The 23,053-nt window shown below is 44.0% G+C and overlaps 1 protein-coding gene across 1 annotated transcript in view; it reads right to left on the bottom strand.

The window, feature by feature from the left end:
• Positions 1 to 23,053, bottom strand: part of JCAD (junctional cadherin 5 associated) — a 117,814-nt gene that overhangs the window by 55,844 nt on the left and 38,917 nt on the right. Inside the window, exon 2 of the mRNA XM_069729639.1 lies at positions 9,080 to 9,140. The gene's annotated coding sequence lies outside the window, so the exon portion shown is untranslated. The remainder of the gene's footprint in view (positions 1 to 9,079; positions 9,141 to 23,053) is intronic.

Genomic DNA, 23,053 nt, shown 5'->3' with positions numbered 1-23,053 from the left:
CCTGCTGAGCGAAATTATGATGTGGGCAACCGAGAGTTGCTGGCCATGAAGTGGGCATTCGAGGAGTGGCGTCATTGGCTTGAAGGAGCTAAGCATCGCGTGGTGGTCTTGACTGATCATAAGAACTTGACTTATCTCGAGTCCGCCAAGCGGTTGAATCCTAGACAAGCTCGTTGGTCGTTGTTTTTTGCCCGTTTTGACTTTGTGATTTCATACCTTCCGGGCTCTAAAAATGTGAAGGCGGATGCTCTGTCTAGGAGTTTTGTGCCCGACTCTCCGGGTGTATCTGAGCCGGCGGGTATCCTCAAAGAGGGAGTAATTGTGTCTGCCATCTCCCCTGATTTGCGGCGAGTGCTGCAAAAATTTCAGGCTAATAAACCTGATCGTTGTCCAGCGGAGAAACTGTTTGTCCCTGATAGGTGGACGAATAAAGTTATCTCTGAGGTTCATTGTTCGGTCTTGGCTGGTCATCCTGGAATCTTTGGTACCAGAGAGTTAGTGGCTAGATCCTTTTAGTGGCCATCTCTGTCGCGGGATGTGCGTACTTTTGTGCAGTCCTGTGGGATTTGTGCTCGGGCTAAGCCCTGCTGTTCTCGTGCCAGTGGGTTGCTTTTGCCCTTGCCAGTCCCGAAGAGGCCTTGGACACATATCTCTATGGATTTTATTTCAGATCTTCCCGTTTCTCAAAAGATGTCAGTCATTTGGGTGGTCTGTGATCGCTTTTCTAAGATGGTCCATTTGGTATCCTTGTCTAAATTGCCTTCCTCCTCTGATTTGGTGCCATTGTTCTTCCAGCATGTGGTTCGTTTACATGGCATTCCTGAGAATATCGTTTCTGACAGAGGTTCCCAGTTTGTTTCGAGGTTTTGGCGAGCTTTTTGTGGTAGGATGGGCATTGACTTGTCTTTTTCCTCGGCTTTCCATCCTCAGACTAATGGCCAGACCGAACGAACCAATCAGACCTTGGAAACATATCTGAGATGCTTTGTTTCTGCTGATCAGGATGACTGGGTGTCCTTTTTGCCTTTGGCTGAGATCGCTCTTAATAATCGGGCTAGCTCGGCTACCTTGGTTTCGCCATTTTTCTGCAACTCTGGGTTCCATCCTCGTTTCTCGTCAGGACAGGTTGAGTCTTCGGACTGTCCTGGTGTGGATACTGTGGTGGACAGGTTGCAGCAGATTTGGACTCAGGTAGTGGACAATTTGACCTTGTCCCAGGAGAAGGCTCAACGTTTTGCTAATCGCAGACGCTGTGTGGGTCCCCGACTTCGTGTTGGGGATCTGGTTTGGTTATCTTCTCGTCATATTCCTATGAAGGTTTCCTCTCCTAAGTTTAAACCTCGTTTCATTGGTCCGTATAGGATTTCTGAGGTTCTTAATCCTGTGTCTTTTCGTCTGACCCTTCCAGATTCTTTTTCCATACATAACGTATTCCATAGGTCATTGTTGCGGAGATACGTGGCACCTATGGTTCCTTCTGTTGACCCCCCTGCCCCGGTTTTGGTGGAGGAGGAGTTGGAGTATATTGTGGAGAAGATTTTGGATTCTCGTGTTTCAAGACGGAAACTCCAGTATCTGGTTAAGTGGAAGGGTTATGCTCAGGAAGATAATTCCTGGGTCTTTGCCTCTGATGTCCATGCTCCCGATCTTGTTCGTGCCTTTCATGTGGCTCGTCCTGGTCGGCCTGGGGGCTCTGGTGAGGGTTCGGTGACCCCTCCTCAAGGGGGGGGTACTGTTGTGAATTCTGTGGCAGAGCTCCCTCCTGTGGTCACAAGTGGTACTTCGGCTGATTCTCTCTGTAAGCTTCCGTTGGTGGAGGGAAGTGGTACTGCGGCTTCTGAGTTTCCTCCCTCAGGTGATGTGGTGAGGTCGTTAGGTGCTGCTCTACTTAACTCCACCTAGTGCTTTGATCCTGGCTTCCTGTCAATGTTCCAGTATTGGACTTGTTTTCCTCCTGGATCGTTCCTGTGGCCTGCTGCTCTGCATAGCTAAGTTTTCCTTTGCTATTTTGTTTGCTTTTCTTCTGTCCAGCTTATCTATTTGTTTGCTGGAAGCTCTGGGACGCAGAGGGTGTACCTCCGTGCCGTTAGTTCGGTACGGAGGGTCTTTTTGCCCCCTTTGCGTGGTTTTTAGGGTTTTGTGTTGACAGCAAAGTTACCTTTCCTATCCTCGCTCTGTTCAGAAAGTCGGGCCTCACTTTGCTAAATCTATTTCATCTCTACGTTTGTCTTTTCATCTTACTCACAGTCATTATATGTGGGGGGCTGCCTTTTCCTTTGGGGTATTTCTCTGAGGCAAGGTAGGCTTATTTTCTATCTTCAGGCTAGCTAGTTTCTCAGGCTGTGCCGAGTTGCATAGGTAGCGTTAGGCGCAATCCACGGCTGCCTCTAGTGTTGTTGGATAGGATTAGGGATTGCGGTCAACAGAGTTCCCACGTCTCAGAGCTCGTTCTATGTTTTTGGATTATTGTCAGATCACTGTATGTGCTCTGACCTCTATGTTCACTGTGGTACGGAATTGCCTAATCATAACAGGTAACAACCCATCCAATCCACACAGGCAAAGAAATCGAACCATAGATATATATAAACTAACTTATGTGTAATAACGAGAAATTACACAGGGAAAAGCATTAAACACATGAAGAGACAGAGGTGCAAAAAACCATGGAAAGTCCAGACACCAGCTGAAATATATCAGTAATGTGAAAGCAATCCTGCCACTTAGTGAAAAATAATATCAGCTGGTTCAACTAATGGCCTATAAAAAAGTGTCTTGCTACCCAGGAGCCACACAAGAAACATCTCACGAAGGGTAAACCAGTGAGCCGTCTCAAGACCTTCGCAACCTTATTGTTGCAAAACATACCGATAAGATTCCATATAGAAGAATTTCTAAATTACTGAAGGTTCAAGTGAGCACTGTTCGGGCCATAATCCATAAGTGGAAATAACAATTTCACTATAAACTGGCCTCAACCAGGTGCTACCCACAAGATTTCAGACAGAAGAATGAAAAAAAATTATCAGTCAAGTTGGCCAAGAGCCAAGAAACACATTTTGAAGAGCTACAGAAAAACCTGGAATCGGCAGGTACAATTATTTCAAAGAAAACAATAAGTAATGCACTAAACCTCCATGACCTGTATGCACGCTCACTACGCAAAACTCCATTGCTTAACAAAAAGCATGTTCAAGTGCATTTAAAGTTTTCTCAACAACATTTAGACAAGCGTGCGAGATACTGGGAGAACAAAGTATGGTCGGATGAGACCAAAATTTAACTCTTAGGATAACATAATACACACCATGCTTAAAGGCCAAAAGGTACAGCATATCACCCAAAAGTACCATACCAACAGTGAAGTTTGGAGGTGGGAACATCATGGTGTGGGGTTGTTTTTCAGCATAATGCATCGGCAAACTTATTATTATTAAAGGAAGTATGAAAGGACAAATGTACCGAGACATTCTTGATAAAAATCTGCTGCCATCTACCAAGATGAAACGAGGGTGGACATTTCAACAACTCAATGATCTAAAACACACACCAAAATAAACTCTTAATTGGTTTGACAGAAAGAAAATAAAGCTTCTACAATGGTCCAGCCAAACACCTGACCTAAATCCAATAGAAGATGTATGGAAGGTATTAAAGCTCAGAGTTCATAGAAGGAGCCCACGGGACCTTCATGATGTGAAGAGTGTTTATATGGAAGAATGGGCCAAACTCACACTTGAGCAATGCCTGCGACTAGTTTCTCTATACAGAAGTTGTCTTGAAGCTTTCATCACCAATGAAGACTTTTGTTCAAATTAATGACTACATTTCAGTAAGTGTGTTCAATACTTTTTCTTATTATCTATTATATAATTGTCTAAGGGTCACTTCCATCTGTCTGTCTGTCTTTCTGTCTGTCTTTCTGTCTGTCTGTCACGAATATTCATTGGTCGCGGCCTCTGTCGGTCCTGGAAATCCAAGTCGCTGACTGGTCGCGGCAAAACAGCCACGACCAATCAGCAACGGGCACAGTCAGGAAGAAAATGGCCGCTCCTTACTCCCCGCAGTCAATGCCCGGCGTCCGCATACTCCCCTCCACTCACCGCTCATACAGGGTTAATGCCGGCAGTAACGGACCTCGTTATGCCGCGGGTAACGCACTCCGTTACCGCCGCTGTTAACCCTGTGTGTCCCCAACCTTTTACTATTGATGCTGCCTATACGGCATCAATAGTAAAAAAATGTAATGTTCAAAATAATAAAAAAACAAGAAACCTGCTATACTCACCCTCCGTTGTCCACTGAGCCGCTCGCCATCTTCTGTTCCCGGCGATGCATTGCGAAATTACCCAGAAGAAACACGGAGAGAACATACAAACTCTTTGCAGATGTTGTCCTGGGTGGGATTAGAACCCAAGGACCCCAGCACTGCAAGGCTGCAGTGCTAACCACTGAGCCACCGTGCTGCCCAGGTGTTACCTTTCATTGTAATCCTGTGTGTGATGATAGTAAGCAGTGGTCCCCAACTCCAGGCCTCGAGGGCCGCCAACAGTGCAGGCTTTCAGGACTTCCTTAGTATTGCACAGGGGTTGGAATCATCACCTGTGCAGATGATCACATTACCACCGATGCAATACTAAAGAAATCCTGAAAACATGCACTGTTGGCGGCCCTCGAGGCCTGGAGTTGGGGACCCCTAATAGTAAGAATGCTGTTCAGAACAGCCTAAAAAAGTGTAAAAATCACAAGATTTCTTAGTTTTTTTTTAATTTAGAAAATTGATATGGAAAATTATAAAATGCATAAAACCCTAATTTTAGGTGATTTTCTTAAGGCACATTTATTTTAAAAATATTAAAGAATGTGAAGAAGCAATGAGAATAAAACTTTGGACAATTCCTTTTTTGTTGGAAAGGTCCCCCAACCATAAGCTGATCACAGGTTATACGGATGCGGGAACCCTCAATAATTCCTTGCAAATAGTGATGAGCGAGCGTGCTCAAATAAGGTGTTATCTGAGCATGCTCGTGTGCTAACAGAGTGTCTTTGGTGCGCTCTGATACTATGTTCGAGTTGTTGTGGCTGCATGTCTCGCGGCTGTTTGTTAGGCAATCCCTGCATATGTTGTGGCTGACAGCAGCAAGACATGCAGCCGCGGGGACTTGAACATATTATTCGAGCACGCCAAAGACACTCAGTTAGCACCTGAGCATGCTGAGATAACACCTTATCCGAACACGCTCACTCATCACTACTCAATCTGTATGGGAACTCAGATACACAGCGCCACCTTACGGGAAAAGAAGAACTACATGGTGCACATTAAAATCAATGGGTTGTAAAGAATAGTTGTATTGTGTCTTCCAGAGAGATGCTCTTGGTGGACACTCAGCAATGTAGCTAATATATGCAGGTACTGAATAGGGGGATAGTGTCTACTAGAACAAAATTCCTTAATTGGGTATTTAGGTAAATTAATTTTATAAACCATGCAACCCCTTTAAAATCTCATCTGATTGACCACCCATTGGATGAGGAAGACTGCACTTCATAAGTTATTTATTTAAAGTATAGAAGTGCAAATTTTGAAAAAATTTCCAAGTCAAATATATAACTTTAATCAAGGAAATACACGTCATATGCAGCAGCTATGGAACGTCTGGAGAGAGCTAGTTAGTTTTATTCATTTCGATACTGGGGAGCAAAAAAAAATCATTTTGAAAAATGGGCCCAAGGGTTATAAAAATTATGTGATGGGGGGGGGGGGGGCGAAAACATCCTGGATCTTTAGCAGTTTTTCCCTCTACATACTATAGTCACAGGAAGCCTCAGCAGTTTGTCCGTAGCTCCTTCCCCTCTTCATAGACTTCGATCAGAGCTAGGCAAAATTTGATTCCTTAGTAAAGATAGATCCAGTCAGAGTTAAGCAGCTTTTTAGAGTTCATAAAATGGGAGGAGAAAAGAAGTGACCGATAACTGGAAAAATATGCACTTTTTTTCTAATAAGATGAATTACAATGTTTCTTATCTTCACTAGTACCATTGATTTGTTAACAAATAAAATCCTATGCTCCCATCTGACACTTCTGACTACATTTACCATCAGCTCTTGTGCTCAACTGCAAGCCAGCAGTGAGCAGACCCCCCGTAACTCCGCCTAAACCCCTCCCAGTCCGCCCTTATCAAGATATCTTGTGTAGTGCATTGCTACGGGGAATAGAAGTAATGCACAAAGCACCAGAACAGCTGCCCTGGAATTAAAGATTATCCCCTACTCCATCTAACTGACTAATGGATGTGTGGGAGAGAGATCTGAATGTATTCATATTATAATGGAAATATAGGGTAAAAAGCAGTGTGTATACATACAGCGTGTGTGTGTATATATATATATATATATATATATATATATATATATATATATATATATATATATACACATACATACAGTACAGACCAAAAGTTTGGACACAACTTCTCATTTAAAGATTTTTCTGTATTTTCATGACTATGAAAATTGTACATTCACACTGAAGGCATCAAAACTATGAATTAACACATGTGGAATTATATACTTAACAAAAAAGTGTGAAACAACTGAAATTATGTCTTATATTCTAGATTCTTCAAAATAGCCACCTTTTGCTTTGATGACTGCTTTGCACACTCTTGGCATTCTCTTGATGAGCTTCAAGAGGTAGTCAGCGGGAATGGTCTTCCAACAATCTTGAAGGAATTCCCAGAGATGCTTAGCACTTGTTGGCCCTTTTGCCTTCACTCTGCGGTCCAGCTCACCCCAAACTATCTCGATTGGGTTCAGGTCTGGTGACTGTGGAGGCCAGGTCATCTGGTGTAGCACCCCATCACTCTCCTTCTTGGTCAAATAGCCCTTACACAGCCTGGAGGTGTGTTTGGGGTCATTGTCCTGTTGAAAAATAAATGATGGTCCAACTAAATGCAAACCGGATGGAATAGCATGCCGCTGCAAGATGCTGTGGTAGCCATGCTGGTTCAGTATGCCTTCAATTTTGAATAAATCCCCAACAGTGTCACCAGCAAAGCACCCCCACACCATCACACCTCCTCCTCCATGCTTCATGGTGGGAACCAGGCATGTAGAGTCCATGCGTTCACCTTTTCTGCGTCGCACAAAGACACGGTGGTTGAAACCAAAGATCTCAAATTTGGACTCATTAGAGCAAAGCACAGATTTCCACTGGTCTAATGTCCATTCCTTGTGTTCTTTAGCCCAAACAAGTCTCTTCTGCTTGCTGCCTGTCCTTAGCATTGTTTTCCTAGCAGCTATACCATGAAGGCCTGCTGCACAAAGTCTCCTCTTAACAGTTGTTGTAGAGATGTGTCTGCTGCTAGAACTCTGTGTGGCATTGACCTGGTCTCTAATCTGAGCTGCTGTTAAACTGTGATTTCTGAGGCTGGTGACTCGGATAAACTTATCCTCAGAAGCAGAGGTGACTCTTGGTCTTCCTTTCCTGGGGCGGTCCTCATGTGAGCCAGTTTCTTTGTAGGGCTTGATGGTTTTTACAACTGCACTTGGGGACACTTTCAAAGCTTTTCAAATTTTTCAGACTGGCTGACATTCATTTCTTAAAGTAATGATGGCCACTCGTTTTTCTTTACTTAGCTGCTTTTTTCTTGCCATAATACAAATTCTAACAGTCTATTCAGTAGGGCTATCAGCTGTGTATCCACCAGACTTCTGCTCAACACAACTGATGGTCCCAACCCCATTCATAAGGCAAGAAATCCCACTTATTAAACCTGACAGGGCACACCTGTGAAGTGAAAACCATTCCCGGTGACTACCTCTTGAAGCTCATCAAGAGAATACCAAGAGTGTGCAAAGCAGTCATCAAAGCAAAAGGTGGCTACTTTGAAGAACCTAGAATATAAGACATATTTTCAGTTGTTTCACACTTTTTTGTTAAGCATATAATTCCACATGTGTTAATTTATAGTTTTGATGCCTTCAGTGTGAATGTACAATTTTCATAGTCATGAAAATACAGAAAAATCTTTAAATGAGAAGGTGTGTCCAAACTTTTGGTCTGTACTGTATATATATAAAATAATACACCTTGCTGTACACATACAGATACAAACTGCACAGGTCCAGAGTGAGAGCTGAATGGGTGCCCCGCCCACCCACACAACAAACCCCGCCCACCAGTTTCCAGAGCTTGGAACTGAGCGAGACTCTGACTTAACCTCACAGGAAGTAAGAGGATTCTCAGCCGGAGGTCATGTGACCAGGAGAGCAGCTCAGCTTATAGAAGGATTTGAGAAAGCAACGTACAAAAGAGCGTATCTCTGGCAGTTAGTCTACATGAGAGGGACTTGTAAAATAGTCACCAACCCCTTTAAGTTTGGTCAGGAATTCCATTATGAATTTCCATAAAAAAGTGACTTGTCAATTCTTTTTTTTTTTTCCAAAACTTAGTCGAATAACAATTCTCTGTATGAACAGTAACAAGGATTAAACATTAAAATATTTTGGAAATTTATTGAAAGAGTATTTGAAGCAGTTATTGATGTGAATTTTGGAGGAGATCAGCTTCAAAATTAAAAAAACAAACACTACCTGAACATTCCCTAAGGAGCAAATCTTGTGATCCATGGGAGAAATTGTGCCAATGTGAGTGATATAACTGCATGAATATTTTTCCAAATTATTATTTCTTATTATCACCTCCAATTATAACTAGAAGCATAAATGTCATTTGAAAAGGGTACAGCTCCTGGAAGAGCTTCACCCATAACCCCTTTAACCCTGTTTTTGGCCCTCTCTGTATTTCCTGAGCACCCGGCATGCCCAGGCATTATACAGATAGCCTGTTGATTTCAACAGTCCCAATGTAATGCTTCATTTCCCCTATGATGGCTCTGCAGGGGAAAATTAAAATATATCTGAAGCCTAAAATACATTAAAAAGAAAAAGGAGAACCATTTAAAAAAAACATCACATGAAATCTATTATTTCCATTTTCCAAGTATGAGTCCCTAGAAAGAAAGCATAAAATGCTACAATGATACATTTAGTAGAATGAGTTGAGATACTCACTGGGGGATATTATTCCTGGCTGGGATCAGTCATCAAGTCTTCTCAAATCAGACTGTGTAGCCTGTAAAAAAGAACAGTTTTGTTATCTTACACAATGTTATTTAACTGAGTAACTTTATTACATAAATATTGTATCCGAAGAACTGATTAATTAGATTAGCACCATTTCATTTGGCTGAGGCTGCTGGGAGCTTCTGACATCATCAGGACAATATTGGTGATTTTGTTGAGGCTGATAGGAGCTCCTGACATCATCAGGACAATGTCGGTGATTTGGCTGAGGCTGCTGGAAGCTCCTGACATCATCGGGACAATGACAGTGATTTGGCTGAGGCTGCTGGGCGCTCCTGACATCATCAGGAGAATATTGGTGATTTGGCTGAGGCTGCTGGGCACTCCTGACATCACCAGGACAATGTCGGTGATTTGGCTGAGGCTGCTGGGCACTCCTGACATCACCAGGACAATGTCGGTGATTTGGCTGAGGCTGCTGGAAGCTCCGGACATCATCAGGACAATGACGGTGATTTGCTCCTAACATTATCAGGACATGTCAGTGATTTGGCTGAGGCTGCTGGAAGCTCCTGACATCATCAGGACAATGATGGTGATTTGCTCCTGACATCATTAGGACATGTCAGTGATTTGGCTGAGGCTGCTGGAAGCTCCTGACATCATCAGGACATGTTGGTGATTTGGCTGAGGCTGCTGGGCGCTCCGGACATCATCGGGACAATGTTGGTGATTTGGCTGAGGCTGCAGGGAGCTCCTGACATCACCAGGACAATGTCGGTGATTTGGCTGAGGCTGCTGGAAGCTCCTGACATCACCAGGACAATGTTGGTGATTTTGCTGAGGCTGCTGGGAGCTCCTGACATCATCAGGACAATGTTGGTGATTTTGCTGATGCTGCTGGAAGATCCTGACATCATCAGGACAATGTTGGTGTAAGTGATTGTTTATCATGTAGTGAAGCAGGACTCATTGCTTATTTAATGAGCAAACAATGATTCTGAGGAAAAAAAGTAGCAGAATAAGGGCGCAGACAGAGGGCTGTATTACACGAGTGAGGATCGCATTGCAATCCTTGGACTGATAGTCGGCTCTCCTGGCCTGAGCTTGACAGCTCCATAGAAATACATGCTGTCATGCTCTGGGCAGGTGAGCCAACGGCCAGACCGATGCAATCCCACCTGACTGCGACTTTGGCTGTGACACCTGATGAGCGGCCATACTTCGCTACCTGTCACTTCTACAGCGCAGTGCAACACAAAAGAAAATGTGAATGCACCCGTAAATACACTTTAAAGTAAATCTCCACCTTTTACCATGAAGTTGATTTTAGGTTCAGAATTCTGTGCTGATCAGACAGGGCTCCTGTTTCTCCAATACAAAGCTCCAAATCACAGACACAGATTTAGACGCTAACATGACGATTGCCTCAGACATGTCTAGGGTGTTATTTGCACTCTGCAGAGTATTTTGCATAAACTCATTTTCATTCATATGCATAAGGTTGTTTCAGATGAATAGAACAATCACAGAAATTTTTGCAACTAAATCCGCCGTGTGTGAATTCACATCGAGAGTGAGCAGTGCTTGCTGTACAATGTCTTATTATTGAGTCCAGTGCCTAAGGCTTGTTTCACACTTCCGTCTTCTGGCGGGCGTCGTAACGCGTTGTTGCGACGTATCGTCGTACGCTTTGAAATTAGTGAAAAACGTGTGTAACGCATCCAGTGTTTTGACGAATGCATCGTTTGTGTTCTTGCCTGAATTTCAATTGAGAAATTTCGAGACAGAGAGAGAGAGATTTTTTTCCCCCGGGTTGGAAAATGCTTCCAGGCATGCTCAAATGTAAAAACAGGATCCGTCACTGGATTCCTGCGTTTCACAGTGACCGCAGGATCCTGCGTCCATAGGCTCCCATTCTGTGGAACGACGTATGACGCAGGAGGCGTCCTGTCACGTTTTTCCACTGCAGACAAAAAACGTTTCTTTGAACGTTTTTTCCAAACGACGGGCCATCAAATTCCGCAGGATCCAGTGCACGACGGATGAAACGTGTGGCCATATGTCGCGATACGTCGCTAATACAATTCTATGAGAAAATTCAGGATCCAGCAAATTTTTTTGCAGGATCCTGTTTTCTCAAATAACGACGTATCTCGACGGGAGCTCAAAGATGGAAGTGTGAAAGAGGCATGCAGTCCTCCTATTGGTGGCGACAAGCTAAAAATATTGTATTTTAAAGCACATCTGTCACCAGACAGTATAAATGGCATATATTATTCAAGAGATCTTTTGGAAACCTATGAGTCTGGTGTACTTACTGTGAAAATCCATGCTCTACAATTCTTTTAAAAAGTTTACACTCATTTCCTTCGATTTATCTTAATTGAAAGTTCCTCAGTGTCCCTCCTCCCTGTTGCGTCTGAGATCTCACACTGCTCAGTACAAGTTGCAGTTGTCAGTCAGTCTGGGCGGAGAATACACCTGGACTCACTGTACAGCTGAACTCATAAAATGCTCATTTTAATTTTAGGATTACAGTCATTCAGACATGGATTTTTAAAGTAAGTACATCAGCCTCAGCAGGTCTGAAAGATCTGGTTAATAATGTGTGCAGTTGGTATTGCGAAATCTGGTGACATTTCTATTACAAATCTCTGATGGCGCAGGAGATTTAGAACTCCAAGAAATTAAACAGCACCGATTACTGAACCTATTTTGATTGAAAAATTATATTTTGGGGGGGGGGACGTTAAAGGGGCCGTTTACTTTTAATTAAATTTATCACCTAGTTGTAGTTTTCTATAAAAAAAACAACAACACAAACACCGCTCTATATTCACCTTTCCTGGGTCCTCTGGCGACTCTCTGGCGCTATTGCATGTGCATAACATTGACTGTAAGCTTTCAGAGCATCTGAGCTCACTGATTGGCTGCCGCACACTCAAGGTGATGTCAGCCTATGGCAGACACTGAGAAGAGTGGAGAAGATTCACCGGTGGACCAAGGAAAGGTGAGTAAAGCACTGTTTGTTCCTTTTTATAGCAAACTGTAACCAGCGGAGAAATGTAATTGAAAGGGAACAACCACGTTAACTTTAAATTTGTAATGTACAATAATCTCCTAACAACAATGGAACTTTCTATTTTAACTGGCAGAAAACTTTAAAACATTCCACAACCAAAAGACAATATAACTATTGTGATTTCTGGAATAAATGACCAGTTAGGCACGCCAGTAATATAGCCAAACACCATTTATTCTATACTCTAGGCATGGACAAGTGTACACCATTAATTAGAACACCCAGAAGCTTCTAGTAATTCACACTGTGTAGGGTATACACGTGATTCCAAATTTAAATATAAATTTAAAAGCAAAAAAAAAAACCAAAACACAAAAAATGTAATAAGTGCCACACATGTTGGTTTGGATATATTTAACCCCTTCATGACCCAGCCTATTTTGACCTTAAAGACCTTGCCGTTTTTTGCAATTCTGACCAGTGTCCCTTTATGAGGTAATAACTCAGGAACGCTTCAACGGATCCTAGCGATTCTGAGATTGTTTTTTCGTGACATATTGGGCTTCATGTTAGTGGTAAATTTAGGTAAATAAATTCTGCGTTTATTTGTGATAAAAACGGAAATTTGGCGAAAATTTTGAAAATTTCGCAATTTTCACATTTTGAATTTTTATTCTGTTAAACCAGAGAGTTATGTGACACAAAATAGTTAATAAATAACATTTCCCACATGTTTACTTTACATCAGCACAATTTTGGAAACAAAATTTTTTTTTGTTAGGAAGTTATAAGGGTTAAAATTTCACCAGCGATTTGTCATTTTTACAACGAAATTTACAAAACCATTTTTTTTAGGGACCACCTCACATTTGAAGTCAGTTTGAGGGGTCTATATGGCTGAAAATACCCAAAAGTGACACCATTCTAAAAACTGCACCCCTCAAGGTACTCAAAACCACATTCAAGAAGTTTATTAACCCTTCAGGTGCTTCACAGCAGCAGAAGCAACATGGAAGGAAAAAATGAACATTTAACTTTTTAGTCACAAAAATTATCTTTTAGCAACAATTTTTTTATTTTCCCAATGGTAACAGGAGAAACTGAACCACGAAAGTTGTTGTCCAATTTGTCCTGAGTACGCTGATACCTCATATGTGGGGGTAAACCACTGTTTGGGCGCACGGCAGGGCTTGGAAGGGAAGGAGCGCCATTTGACTTTTTGAATCAAAAATTGGCTCCACTCTTTAGCGGACACCATGTCACGTTTGGAGAGCCCCCGTGTGCCTAAAAATTGGAGCTCCCCCACAAGTGACCCCATTTTGGAAACTAGACGCCCCAAGGAACTTATCTAGATGCATAGTGAGCACTTTGAACCCCCAGGTGCTTCACAAATTGATCCGTAAAAATGAAAAAGTACTTTTTTTTCACAAAAAAATTCTTTTAGCCTCAATTTTTTCATTTTCACATGGGCAACAGGATAAAATGGATCCTAAAATGTGTTGGGCAATTTCTCCTGAGTACACCAATACCTCACATGTGGGGGAAAACCACTGTTTGGGCACATGGTAAGGCTCGGAAGGGAAGGAGCGCCATTTGACTTTTTGAATGAAAAATTATTTCCATCGTTAGCGGACACCATGTCGCGTTTGGAGAGCTCCTGTGTGCCTAAACATTGGCGCTCCCCCACAAGTGACCCCATTTTGGAAACTAGACCCCCCAAGGAACTTATTTAGATGCCTAGTGAGCACTTTAAACCCTCAGGTGCTTCACAAATTGATCTGTAAAAATGAAAAAGTACTTTTTTTTCACAAAAAAATTCTTTTCGCCTCAATTTTTTCATTTTCACATGGGCAGTAGGATAAAATGGATCATAAAATTTGTTGGGCAATTTCTCCCAAGTACGCCGATACCTCATATGTGGGGGTAAACCACTGTTTAAGCACACGGCAGGGCTCGGAAGGGAAGGCGCGCCATTTGACTTTTTGAATGGAAAATTAGCTCCAATTGTTAGCGGACACCATGTCGCGTTTGGAGAGCCCCTGTGTGCCTATGCATTGGAGCTCCCCCACAAGTGACCCCATTTTGGAAACTAGACCCCCCAAGGAACTTATCTAGATGCATATTGAGCACTTTAAACCCCCAGGTGCTTCACAGAAGTTTATAACGCAGAGCCATGAAAATAAAAAATAATTTTTCTTTCCTCAAAAATGATTTTTTAGCCTGGAATTTCCTATTTTGCCAAGGATAATAGGAGAAATTGGACCCCAAATATTGTTGTCCAGTTTGTCCTGAGTACGCTGATACCCCATATGTGGGGGTAAACCACTGTTTGGGCGCACGGCAGGGCTCGGAAGGGATGGCACGCCATTTGGCTTTTTAAATGGAAAATTAGCTCCAATCATTAGCGGACACCATGTCACGTTTGGAGAGCCCCTGTGTGCCTAAACATTGGAGATCCCCCAGAAATGACCCCATTTTGGAAACTAGACCCCCAAAGGAACTAATCTAGATGTGTGGTGAGGACTTTGAACCCCCAAGTGCTTCACAGAAGTTTATAACGCAGAGCCATGAAAATAAAAAAAAAAAAATATTTTCTCAAAAATGATCTTTTAGCCTGCAATTTTTTATTTTACAAAGGGTAACAGGAGAAATTTGACCACAAAAGTTGTTGTCCAGTTTCTCCTGAGTACGCTGATACCCCATATTTGGGGGTAAACCACTGTTTGGGCACATGCCGGGGCTCGGAAGTGAAGTAGTGACATTTTGAAATGCAGACTTTGATGGAATGCTCTGTGGGCGTCACGTTGCGTTTGCAGAGCCCCTGATGTGGCTTAACAGTAGAAACCCCCCACAAGTGACCCCATTTTGGAAACTAGACCCCGAAAGGAACTTATCTAGATGTGTGGTGAGCACTTTGAACCCCCAAGTGCTTCATAGAAGTTTATAATGCAGAGCCGTGAAAATAATAAATACGTTTTCTTTCCTCAAAAATAATTATTTAGCCCAGAATTTTTTATTTTCCCAAGGGTAACAGGAGAAATTGGATCCCAAAAGTTGTTGTCCAGTTTCTCCTGAGTACGCTGATACCCCATATGTGGGGGTAAACCACTGTTTGGGCACATGCCGAGGCTCGGAAGTGAAGTAGTGACGTTTTGAAATGCAGACTTTGATGGAATGCTCTGTGGGCGTCACGTTGCGTTTGCAGAGCCCCTGATGTGGCTTAACAGTAGAAACCCCCCACAAGTGACCCCATTTTGGAAACTACACCCCGAAAGGAACTTATCTAGATGTGTGGTGAGCACTTTGAACCCCCAAGTGCTTCACAGAAGTTTATAATGCAGAGCCGTGAAAATAATAAATACGTTTTCTTTCCTCAAAAATAATTATTTAGCCCAGAATTTTTTAATTTTCCCAAGGGTAACAGGAGAAATTTGACCCCAATATTTGTTGTCCAGTTTCTCCTGAGTACGGTGATACCCCATATGTGGGGGTAAACTACTGTTTGGGCACATGCCGGGGCTCGGAATTGAAGTAGTGACGTTTTGAAATGCAGACTTTGATGGAATGCTCTGCGGGCGTCACGTTGCGTTTGCAGAGCCCCTGATGTGCCTAAACAGTAGAAACCCCCCACAAGTGACCCCATTTTGGAAACTAGACCCCCCAAGGAACTTATCTAGATATGTGGTGAGCACTTTGAACCCCCAAGTGCTTCACAGACGTTTACAACGCAGAGCCGTGAAAATAAAAAATCATTTTTCTTTCCTCAAAAATGATGTTATAGCAAGCATTTCTTTATTTTCACAAGGGTAACAGGAGAAATTGGACCCCAGTAATTGTTGCGCAGTTTGTCCTGAGTATGCTGGTACCCCATATGTGGGGGTAAACCACTGTTTGGGTGCACGTCGGGGCTCGGAAGTGAGGGAGCACCATTTGACTTTTTGAATACAAGATTGGCTGGAATCAATGGTGGCGCCATGTTGCGTTTGGAGACCCCCTGATGTGCCTAAACAGTGGAAACCCCTCAATTCTAACTCCAACACACCCCTAACCCTTATCCCAACTGTAGCCGTAACCCTAATCACAACCCTAACCCCAACACACCCGTAACCCCAACACACCCCTAACCCTAACCACAACCCTAATTCCAACCCAACCCTAACCCTAAGGCTATGTGCCAACGTTGCGGATTCGTATGAGATTTTTCAGCACCATTTTTGAAAAATCCGCGGGTAAAAGGCACTGCGTTTTACCTGCGGATTTACCGCGGATTGCCAGTGTTTTTTGTCCGGATTTCACCTGCGGATTCCTATTGAGGAACAGGTGTAAAACGCTGCGGAATCCGCACAAAGAATTGACATGCTGCGGAAAATACAACGCAGCGTTCCCGCGCGGTATTTTCCGCACCATGGGCACAGCGGATTTGGCTTTCCATATGTTTACATGGTACTGTAAACCTGATGGAACACTGCTGCGGATCCGCAGCCAAATCCGCACCGTGTGCACATAGCCTAATTCTAAAGGTATGTGCACACGCTGCGGAAAACGCTGCGGATCCGCAGCAGTTTCCCATGAGTTTACAGTTCAATGCAAACCTATGGAAAACAAAAATCGCTGTACACATGCTGCAGAAAAACTGCACGGAAACGCAGCGGTTTACATTCTGCAGCATGTCACTTCTTTCTGCGGATTCCGCAGCGGTTTTACAACTGCTCAAATAGAAAATCGCTGTTGTAAAACCGCATTGAAATGCGCAGAAAAAACATGGTAAATCCGCCATAAATCCGCAGCGGTTTAGCACTGCGGATTTATCAAATCCGCAGCGGAAAAATCCGCAGAGGACCAGAATATGTGTGCACATTCCTAACAATACCCCTAACCCTAACCCTACCCCTAACCCTAACCCTACCCCTAACCCTACCCCTAACCCTACCCCTAACCCTAACCCTACCCCTAACCCTACCCCTAACCCTACCCCTAACCCTAACCCTACCCCTAACCCTACCCCTACCCCTAGTTCTTACCCCAACCTTAGTGGGAAAAAAAAATTTATTTTTTTTATTGTCCCTACCTATGGGGGTGACAAAGGGGGGGGGGTCATTTACTTTTTTTTTTTATTTTGATCACTGAGATATAACCTATCTCAGTGATCAAAATTCACTCTGGAACGAATCTGCCGGCCGGCAGATTCGGCGGGCGCACTGTACATGCGCCCGCCATTTTGGAAGATGGCGGCGCCCAGGAAAGAAGACGGACGGTCCCCGGGAGGCCAGGTAAGTATAAGGGGGGGAGATCAGGGCACGGGGGGGGCGTCGGAGCACGGGGGGGTGGATCGGAACACGGGGGGGTGGATTGGAGCACGGAGTGGGGGATCGCTGTGCGGGCGGGTGGATCGGAGCACGGGGGGGGGATCGCTGTGCGGGGGGGGGGATTGCTGTGCGGGGGGTGGGATCGGAGTGCGGGGGGGTTTGTTTGGAGCACGGGGGGTGTGATTGGAGCACGGGGGGAGCGGGCAGGAGGACGGGGGAGCGGAGCACAGGACCGAGGGGAGCGGACCATAGATCGGGGGGCTGGGGGAGCGATCGGAGGGGTGGGGTGGGTGTACTTAAGTGTGTCCAGCCATGGCCGATGATATTGCAGCATCGGCCATGGCTGGATTGTAATATTTCACCATTTTTTTAGGTGAAATATTACAAATCGCTCTGATTGGCAGTTTCACTTTCAACAGCCAATCAGAGCGATCGTAGCCACGAGGGGGTGAAGCCACCCCCCCTGGGCTAAACTACCACTCCCCCTGTCCCTGCAGATCGGGTGAAATGGGAGTTAACCCTTTCACCCGGCCTGCAGGGACGCGATCTTTCCATGACGCATATGCTGCGTCATGGGTCGGAATGGCACCGACTTTCATGACGCAGCGTATGCGTCAAAGGTCGGGAAGGGGTTAAAGGGGTTTCCCAGGCATCAAATATTGATGACCTATTCTTAAGATATCAGACAAGTGGTGAAAGGTGATCTGACACCCGATTTCCCACCGATCATCTATTTCTAACTCCAGCAGTAACTAGATGTAAGCACTGAACAGAGCTGCACTGTACAGATACTTCAATGTGTAGCATCTACTGCACATGCCTATTTAAAAGAATAGGCGCTGATCTGCAGTACTCGGCAGCAGCTGCTACATGTTGATCAAAGCTGTGCACTAAACCTACATTCAATGTTTACATCTGCCTGCTACTGGAGCTAATGACAGTTGATTTATGGGGCTAGTTGGTGTCAGGTCCCTACTGATCTCATATTTATGACCTATCCAATGACCACACAACCATTTAAAGGGAATCTGTCACTAGGGTCCATATTCCAAAGCCGTCTATATGGGTATGCAAGTCATAGAAAGTGAAATTAAATTATACCTTGATATTTGAAATCTGATGTCTTATTCCAGTGTAATCCATGTTTTTCTTAGTCTGTAAATGAGCCGTTAAGATGTACGGGCCAGGCATAGATCTCCCTGACAATCTACCTCCAGAGCTCATTTTAAATGAAAGGGGGAGTTACCAGCGTGAGACATGTAATGACTCATAGTCTGCTTTCAAGATCTACATGTCTCACACTGGTAACGCCCACTCTCATTTACAATAAGCTCTGGAGGCAGATTCCTAGGGAGATCTATGTCTGGCCCATAGATCTTGACAGCTAATTTACATATAAGAAAAATAAGATATATGGGCATACAAGTTATAGACTGCTAAAAAAATGTCCTACCTGTATGTTTCATATCAGACGCCTTGTTGTTGATAAATCATCTTTTATCACTTTATATAAATTACCTCTTCCAGGCTCTGGGGAGGATGGTGCCTGGAAAATAACTCTGCCTCCAGAGCTTATTTAACATGAAGGAGGAGTTACCAGTGATGGCTGTTCCCTGTTCTCCTGATCTCACTGCAGAGCTCTGTTTGTTTATACCTGACACATCTGCAGGTTCCTCTTAGCTTCAACTTCTATCTCAGAAGGTAGACAGGGTAGCAATATTGTTGCAATACAGCAGAGCTCAAGAGCTGCAAAAATGTGTTTGCAAGAAGATAAATTTAATTTCTCCTGTTCTGTGTTAGTTACTTGTCTCACACTGTTAACTCTCCCTTTTATTTAAAGTATTACGCACTCACTCATATCACCATAAGGCCATTCTAGCCCCTCCAACTTAATATTAGACTGATGCATGATGCTATCCATGCCATGTTTCATCACTATAGAAAGGTAAAATCATGATAGGACACAATGACAATATCTATAGCCTGGAACTTATATCCTGAAAGTTGAGGATCTCATAAACTTCTAATAACCTAGCACAGCCCACAAACAGCTCCCAATATGAGCTCACCAAGAGGAGGTATGTGGGCATAACCTTGATCTAATAAAAGCAGAGTTTGGGCTTTGGTTATTTGTCAGTCCTGGAAGATATAGCTTGCAGTGGGTTCTGTTCGTTTTCGGGAATACCTCCCTCCGCTATCCTCTGAGCCATTTTCATGACACGTTTACTACTTTTCTTTTGCTATCCTTTTTATCACATGTGATTGTGAATACCGAATAGGTGATCACTTGGCAAAAAATTAGTAAAATAGCAAAAAAAAACCTGTATATGTTGTAAGGGGGTGCATCCCTGTCTCACAACCCTAAACAGTTATTCAACACCTTCAACTCTCCTCCGTCCCCCAGCACCTCCTCCCTGCCTACTCATCTCAGCTGAAGACTTTGCCTCATTTTTCAAGCAGAAGATTGAGAACATCAGAGACAGTTTTAGTCGACAACCCCCAGAGCCCTTCCTCCCAACTGCCCAGCCCTCCACCTCCAAAACCAACTTCTCCACCATTACAGAAGATCGACTCTCCACTCTACTCTCAAGATCGCATCTCACCACCTGTGCACTTGACCCGCTCCCTTCCCACTTCATCCCAAACCTCGCCAGTCTTCATCCCAATTCTAACCCATCTCTTCAACCTATCACTAACAACTGGTGCCTCAATCACACCTATCCTCAAAAAGCCCTCTCTTGACCCATCCTCTGTATCTAGCTATCGCCCTATATCACTTCTCCCTTATGCCTCAAAACTACTGGAACAACACGTCCATCTTGAACTGTCCTCCCATCTCTCTTCCTGCTCCCTTTTCGACCGCTTACAATCAGCCTTCCGGTCACACCACTCCACTGAAACTGTCCTAACTAAGGTCACCAATGACCTATTAACCGCCAAGAGCAAGCAACACTACTCTATCCTCCTTCTCCTGGACCTGTCCTCTGCCTTTGACACAGTGGATCATTCCCTATTACTACAGACCCTCTCATCCCTTGGCATCACAGACTTGGCCCTATCCTGTATCTCGTCATTCCTAACTGACCGAACATTCAGCGTCTCCCATTCACACACCACCTCCTCACCTCGCCCCCTATCTGTCGGAGTCCCGCAAGGTTCAGTTCTAGGGCCCCTGCTCTTTTCTATTTACACTTTTGGCCTGGGACAGCTAATAGTATCTCATGGTTTTCAGTATCACCTCTATGCTGATGACACACAGATCTACATCTCTGGACCAGATATCACTACCCTACTAACCAGAATCCCTCAATGTTTATCCGCTATTTCATCCTTCTTCTCCTCTAGATTTCTAAAACTGAACATGGACAAAACATAATTCATTGTCTTTCCCCATCTCACGCGACCCCCTGGAACTCTCTACCACAACATATCAGACTCTCACCTACCATAGAAACCTTCAAAAAGAACCTGAAGACCCACCTCTTCCGGCAAGCCTACAACCTGCAGTAACCACCGATCGACCAAACCACTGCATAACCAGTTCGATCCTCACCTACTGTATCCTCACCCATCCCTTGTAGATTGTGAGCCCTCGCGGGCAGGGTTCTCTCTCCTCCTGTACCAGTTGTGACTTGTATTGTTCAAGATTATTGTACCTGTTTTTATTATGTACACCCCTCCTCACATGTAAAGCGCCATGGAATAAATGGCACTATAATAATAAATAATAATAATTATGTCCTTGTATTTCTTACTTGTCCTGGTACCGTATGTCATGTTTAACTGTTGGTCTGTGCTACTGTAAAATTTCCTTTGTTGTATGTATTTACTGTTGCCGTTATGTATTTTACTTTCAAATAGGGAAAGCGTAGTACTCACTTATAGCCACAAGATGGGGTACGTCATAGTGTAGGAAATAGCACTGTAGCTAGTTAACGGTTAATACTTAGGAGGAGTCACTGTGGGTAAGTTAGGGGGACTTCCTGGTTGTAGGCAGTTGGGGCCAGGGAGCCCATAACGTCCAGCAGGACTATAGCCATGGGACGGCGTAGTGACCCCACAATGTTTAAGAGTAAGCCCAGCCATCCAGGGCCAGTGAGGAAGACTACAGTAGTGACAGCAGGAATAGCAGTGAGTCAGTGAAGAAGGCGGAGTTTTGTTGTGGTCACAGCAGTAAAGACGGGCAGGTCGCTCAGCATGTGGAGTATTGCTTTGTGGGCTGATGCCCTCATGTCTGGCGCGAAATGGACGAGGGAACCCCCATCTGATGTAGAGCTAAACAGGGAGGACGCTGAGGAGCCATACGATACAGCCCGACCCGGGAACGTGCTTAGTGACAAAGGGAAGTGTACAGGGAAAGAGAAAGACGTGTACCGCTTCAAACGTTATGTCAATGCTGAAACAGAACTGGATGTGCTGTGTTCTGACATCAATAAAGTTGTTCAGTTGAAAGTTGCAATGGACTGTGTCTCAATTCATGCAAACCCAATTACAAAGCATCTCTTGCAACAGAGAAGAGACCCTGACGGTGCTGAACCTGGAGTCACAGGTATGATGAGTAATGGACACTGTATACATGTGATGGGAGGCCAGGGCACCGATATACCAAAATCCTCGGCTATGACTACGGCCCTGTCTCTCTCTCACAATGTAATCCACGGAGACAACTCTATCTCAATGTTTACAGCAGTATATCAGCAGAGAATGAGTATTGTTTAAAACGTACCCTTTACTAATAACTTAATAAAAATACTCGCACCCATATATGATATCTATTCATAAAAACGCAAGATCAAAGACGGGCCATAAAAACACAGATCACAGAAAACGCACATCAAAATTACAAAGTGCCAAATCCACGGTGATAGATGCGAATATACATAGTCCCTTACAATAGTGGGAGCTTGATGACGAAAAACTGACAGTAGTCAATTTTACAATAAAGAGTCAAATAGTATATTGTGCCAAACAGCGTAACGCCAGTCTACTTGTCCTCAAAAATACAAGATACCTAAGCAATGGTGACTGACATAGGAAAGAATCAAGTGAATTATACATAAAAAGGAATTATCGAACCCATCTGTAGGAGCCATGTGGACCTTGCACATCAGTCCGTGCCACATAGATCTATGCACGCCAGGGACAGGAGTAAGAGGCTCACCCTATGAGACTCTTAAAGATCTAACAAGCCCTGTTCACCCCAAAACTGCAGCCCTAACATGGGCAGTCCACAGCTGTCCTTATGTAGACATTGCACTACATCCACCGTATGTACGCGTTTCTATTATTTAGGTTCCTCAGAGAAGAGCAATGCACGTATCCGTCACTCCAAACGGCTATGGTACCCACTCCCTGTGGTGAACTTAACTTCAAACTAGCGCCGGTACCAGTTCGACTAAAATTTAGTCCAGCACGGGGAGTGGGTACCATAGCCCTTTGGAGTGACAGTTACGTTCAATGTTCTCTCCTGAAGAGCCTGAATGGTAGAAATGCGTTGGTACCAGTTTGTCAATCAGCATGACATCAGCAGTCACGCCCTGTCAACAGAGCAGCCTGGAAGAGAAGCCGCTGCTCTGTTGACTTGATGTCAGCAAAAAAAGACAAGTCTCTGACCGCTCTGTACCGGCAGAG

The sequence above is a fragment of the Ranitomeya imitator genome, chromosome 6 (assembly GCF_032444005.1).
Source record: "Ranitomeya imitator isolate aRanImi1 chromosome 6, aRanImi1.pri, whole genome shotgun sequence".
In the NCBI taxonomy this organism is placed as follows: Eukaryota; Metazoa; Chordata; class Amphibia; order Anura; family Dendrobatidae; genus Ranitomeya; species Ranitomeya imitator.
Note: the sequence above shows the minus strand (reverse complement) of the source record. Positions and strands in the feature narration are given on the sequence as shown.